A 5,204-nucleotide genomic window follows, 5' to 3' on the forward strand; every position below is an offset into this window, starting at 1 on the left:
CAGGTGGGTTATAGGACAGCCTCATTTGGTGCTGTACGTTGCCAAGGCTTGAACCATTTTTCCTTCTTCTCTGTAGCTTCGACAACAAGTTAACAAAAACGCCGGGTGTTTGCCAGAGCGCCGAGCAGGCGAAAGTCTCTGCTACCAAACCCCGAAGCCTGTCGGGCACCGGTTCCGCAGGAATTCAGTTACGGGGGCATTTCTGGACCCCCTATATTCCATCTAAAATACATACAACAAATCTTTTCTATCCAGCTAGCCTCCATCCATCTCTCCACCCCCCCCTATCGCCCCCCCTTCCCATCCATCCACACACCCCCCACGCTTTCCCGTCCATCTATCAGCTCCCCACACTCCCTTCCTACCCATCCATCCACCCCCACACACCCTCTTCCCATTTCTTCATCCCCCCATATCGCCTCCTCACCCATCTATTCCCCCACACCCCTTCCCATCCCCCCACCTTCCCACTCATCCACCCCCCACACCCCTTCCCGTCTGCCCCCCACACCCTTCCCATTGCCCCCACCTTCACATCCATCCCTGTCCCACAGCTCTTCCCAGCCATCCATTCCCCCTCCCCCTCCTAATATCCGCCCGTCCCTCTCCCCCCAGGCTGTCCCTGCCCTGGTCCCCAGCGGGCTGGTCTCTCTACGGGGTGTCACTTCCCATCGCATCTCCCCACTTCCTGTTCACTGACCAGCCCAGCTCCTGCCAGGGCGGGGGGAAAGGAGGGGGGCGGAGCCCTAGACAGGCGTCCCCCAATCACAGCGTGCCCCTTCCTGTCGGCCAATCAGGAGGCCGGGGCAGCCAGCCAATGGGAGGAGAGGGCCGTGCCTGCTATTAGAGCTCACGCCCTCCCGGCATGCTGTGCGGCGCGGACAGCCATGGAAGCAGCTCGGGGGGCGCCCAGGGGGCTGGGAGGATCCGCTGGCATCCTGACCCGGGGCAGGGGGCACCGGCTCGGGACGGGGCTGGCCCGGCAGCGGGGAGCCTGGGGACTGGTACGGGAGCGGCCGCCCTGAGCGAGAGCAGCGGAGTGAGTGGTTTGCACCGGGGGTAGGTGGGCGCTAGACCCCGGCTGTGCTAGGCGCTGCACAGGCGCAGAACAAGGAGACAAGCCGCCCCCCGCGGCCGGTGGCTCCGGGACTAGACCCCAGGACTGGGATGAGAGAGCTGCAGGCAGCGCAGATCTTGTATGGACAATGCTGGGTGTGTGTTGTGTTAAATCCTGTTGCCGGGCAGTTGAGTTCTTGCATGGACAATGCTGGTGTGTGTGTGTGTGTGTTGTGCACGAGGCGGGCGGGCGGCGCTAAGGTCCTGTCCCCAGCCTCTAAGGTCTTGCAGGCACGCGGCTGGTTGTGTGTGTTGTGAATAAGGGTGCAGGTTTGTGTCAGATGGTGCTGCATGCAAAGACAATACTCTGTGTGGATGGGGGTGCTGCATGCACACACACAGAGCTGTGTCTCACTTTGCTGGCAGACTACAGACGGTCTCCTCAATGATTGGTGTTGCGGGTGGGCCTGGTTCAGTCATTCAGATTAAGGGTTTTGTTGACTCCCAGCAGTTGTGCGTTTTAACGCAAACCAGTGCGGAGAAATCCCTGCAGTGGCAGGGGTTCAGGGTTGCGGTGGTGCGTACAGGTGCGCATGTGTTAGTCGTAGGATTGTGTGTTGTGCCATCAGATCTGCATGTGGCTGTGGTTAGGGTTGTGTTTGCAGGAGTGGAGAAGTGTGTGTACTTGTGTTTAGGGAGGGGTTTGTGCATATGCAAGTATGTTGTGTGTCTATTGTGCATTTGTGTGTAGGAATGTATGTTATGTCTGACTGTATTGCACATACATATGTGGACGTCTCGCTCTTTAGTTGTATATATGAATGTCTGTAGATTATGGCTGTGATTGTGTGTTGTGTACACAAGTCTGTATTTGTGCATGCATTGCTGTGTATACAGGTTGTGCACATGGTGGACATTGTGTCTATGATCATGTGGGTAGGGACCCATGTGTCACTGGGGCTGTAGTTGGTGGTGGGTTGTGCAGGAGGGTGAGGGGATGCGTGTGAGCACTGTGGTTGTGTGTGTGGGTCAGTATGGTGTCTGTGGGCTGTGGTTGTGTGCATGTGTACACAGACAGGTGTGTGTGTGTCCACGTGCTGTGTCTGGGTGAGCGAGTCCATCTGGGTAAGTGCTCCTAATGGTTGTTGGTGTGTGAGATATACCGGGGTAGGGACAGGGATGCCCCATGGGGTGTGCTCTGGGATGAGTCCCTCTCACCCCAACCGGCCCGCACTGTCCCATGTGCTCACTGGGGTCCAGAGGGCAGTGACGAGGGGTCCCTATGGCTGGGGCTGCCTCTGCTATACACTACCCCCCCCCAGCTCTGCCGGTGCCCCTCACTCCCAACCCGCAGCCCCCTGCTAGCCCAGCCCTGGGCTCCCCCCACAGCTCCTCTCTGTAACTAACTGTAGATAGATTAATCACTTTTCTCACACACACCCCGTCATCGTTTCCAGCTTCTCTTATATTTTCCCTGCATTCCCACAGGCTGCCCACTGCGGAGCGGCTCGTGCTGGGACCCAGCGATCTCCAGGTCGTCGAGCCGAGGGGTCTGTCTGAGATACCTGCCATCACCGTGGACCTCTATCAGCCCTGACAGGTACTGCTCGACAGAGTTATATACCCCACGGCAGTGGGGTCCAGTGGTTAAGGCAGGGGGGCTGGGAGCCAGGACTCCTGGGTTCCATCCCTGGCTCTGGGAGGGGAGTCAGGGTAAGGTCAGGGGTGAGCCAGGACTCCTGGGTTCTGTTTTAACCAAGTGTCCTTGAATGTTCTGACTTACTGTGGCTAGGAATTGCAGGCTGCCTGTTTCTCACTGAGGTGGGGGTGATCAAAGGGTTAATCCCTGGCTTTCCCATGGCATGCTGGGAGGTGTAGTCCTTAGGGCATGAGACTGAGGGGTTGTTCATTCCTTCCCACTCTCCCTCCCTCCCCACGAAGCAGGGGGGTCTGTTAGGTGGTGCCTGGAGTAACCTCAGCCAATGAAGCCTGAACAGGTGCACTTTGCACTGCCAGCCCAGACACCTGGGTCCCCTTCCCTATCCTGGTCTCTGATCCCCTAGGGGTGAGTGCCCTGTACTGCCCTCCCAGATACCTGGGTCCCATCTCAGTCTCCATGTCCCGGGGGGATGGGGCAGGACACCCTGCAATAGCCTCCCACAAAGGCGTGCCCGTACCCTGCACTGTGTGGGCACGTAAGAACCGGAGGCAAAGCACTGAAAGTAACGAGTAACGGGACAGCTGCTCCCTGGGCTGCTCCTGGATCGTCACTTCCTACACTTTCCCCTGCAAGGACTGGCTGGCTCACGGGGTGGGGCAGTGGGGCCTTGCCCTATTTGTACCCCTTTTATGCAGCACATCTCCCCTCTTCTGCAGCAGGATCGCTGACATCTCTGCAGGGTGCCCTTGGCATGAAGTTCCCATGACGACGATACGGCTTTCCAGGGAAACCGATTCCTAGCTCCAAACCTGCAAGGTCCCAGCATGCCTTGCAAGGTGTGGGGGCAGGGATCACTCACCCTGCTGCTGAAATGCAGCCACCTCTGGGGTGGAACGCACCGGAGAGGAAGTTGCCGCAAACCCTGCTGCATGGATGCTGAACTCCCAGGAAGCAGCCAGGGCTGTAGGAATGCGAGAGCAGCATTTGTCACCGGTTCACAGCGGTGAACAACTTTGTCTGGTATGTTAAACCAAGGCAATGAATAGGTAAAACTTTGTGATCTTGAAATGCGTGCTGCTCCGGAGTGGGGTAGAAAGGGGTGTGGGGCAGGGGATGCTGCCATGTTAGCGCCTGGTGCCCTCCCACAAAGGCGTGCCTGGACCCCCCGTGTTTGGGTGCGTAAGAACCGGAGGCAGATTAACCGGAATGGAGAGTTACCGACGGGGTAGCCGGAATCGGAGCTGTTCAGGTGTCTTTATTCCAACACATTCAGTACTGGGGACTGGCTGGCTCAGGGGGGTGGGGAAATGGGGCATGGGCCCTTTCCCCTCTAGGGGGCATCAGCTCTGACCCCAAGGCAGGGGGCTGCCTGGCTCAGGGGAATGGAATCGGTTCAGTAACCCTTAGGGCACCCTGCCCGCGCTGATTACCGAGGAACCCATTCTTCCCACCCCCCACAGCAAAGCAGTCACTGCCTTGGGGCTCCTCCTGGGCACCCCCATAATGGTGTTGCATCCAGCCCCCCTCCACCAGGGCAAAGCCAATGGTCTGTAGGGCTCTCCCCAGCCCCTGCTACTAACACGCCTTCCTTCTCTCCTAGGCTCTCTGGACCCTGCTGGCAGGAGCCGAGGGAGACCCAACGGAAGGCAGCTGGAGCCAGACACAGCCAGGAATGAATGGATGGGGTGGGAGGTGCAATAAAAGCCCTGACCACTGGGTGGTGCCCTTGTTCTGTACACAGGCCAGCCAGAGATAATGGCTAGGAAATGTGTGGGGGAGAAAAGGTGCGATACCACCAGCTGCCACCCTTGCTGTAGGCCTAGACAACCTGCAGAGGGGAAGTTGCAATACAAGCACTGGCCACTCGGTGGCACCCGTGGTGTGCAATGTTGAGCAGGGAATTCACTGCTAGGAGAGGTGTGATTATTCCCTGCTCCATGACACCCATCCCCACAGGGGATCCCAGCCAGATTCACCCTCACCCTCCACACAGGGCAGCCAGTTTCCCCTCATCTGTGCCCCCCCCCCCGGGTTCCCCCTCAGCCCAATTCCCCCCATACACACAGTCAGCTCCCTCCACACAGGTCTCCATTAGAGCCACATTCCTCTCCAACCCCTCATGTATGGGGGACCGGTAGGGCCCTCTGCCTCAGTTTCCCTCTGTAAAATGGGGATAATGGCACTGCCCTCCCTAGTAAAGCACTTTGAGGTCTGATGAAGGTCACGGGATGGGAGCGTGGGATCCTCCCCCCTGCAAATCTGTCCACACTGACCCATCACGGGGGAGAGGGATGTGTTGATCAGTGTAGCATCATGGGCCTTCCTCACCCTGGCCACCTTGTCCTGTGCCTGCCTGAGCCCCTGCCCAGCCTCCCCCAGGCAACTCTGCACTGCCCCCAGCACCTGCCAGGTGTTCCCCGCAGGTCCCAGCCCAGCTAGGCATCCAGCTGGCTCTAGTCTTTCTCCTTCCCTTGACCCCCTCCAGGTG

General features: G+C 58.6%; 1 long non-coding RNA gene and 1 other non-coding gene across 3 annotated transcripts; both read left to right on the forward strand.

Annotated features, from left to right (window-relative positions):
- Nucleotides 1–992: 992 nt before the first annotated feature.
- Nucleotides 993–3,726, forward strand: LOC112125658. 2 transcript variants are annotated; one of them, XR_003899947.1, is made up of 3 exons: nucleotides 993–1,039; nucleotides 2,545–2,656; nucleotides 3,433–3,726. It is a non-coding gene; the product is annotated as an uncharacterized LOC112125658 (long non-coding RNA). The 2 variants fall into 2 exon arrangements; XR_003899948.1 differs by lacking the exon at nucleotides 993–1,039 and adding an exon at nucleotides 1,144–1,196.
- LOC112125659 lies at nucleotides 3,209–3,336 on the forward strand. The gene has a single exon (XR_002909748.1). It is a non-coding gene; the product is annotated as a small nucleolar RNA SNORA38 (small nucleolar RNA).
- Nucleotides 3,727–5,204: the final 1,478 nt, after the last annotated feature.

This window comes from Terrapene carolina, unplaced genomic scaffold, assembly GCF_002925995.2.
Source record: "Terrapene carolina triunguis isolate 2854851 unplaced genomic scaffold, T_m_triunguis-2.0 Scaffold907, whole genome shotgun sequence".
NCBI lineage: Eukaryota > Metazoa > Chordata > Testudines > Emydidae > Terrapene > Terrapene triunguis.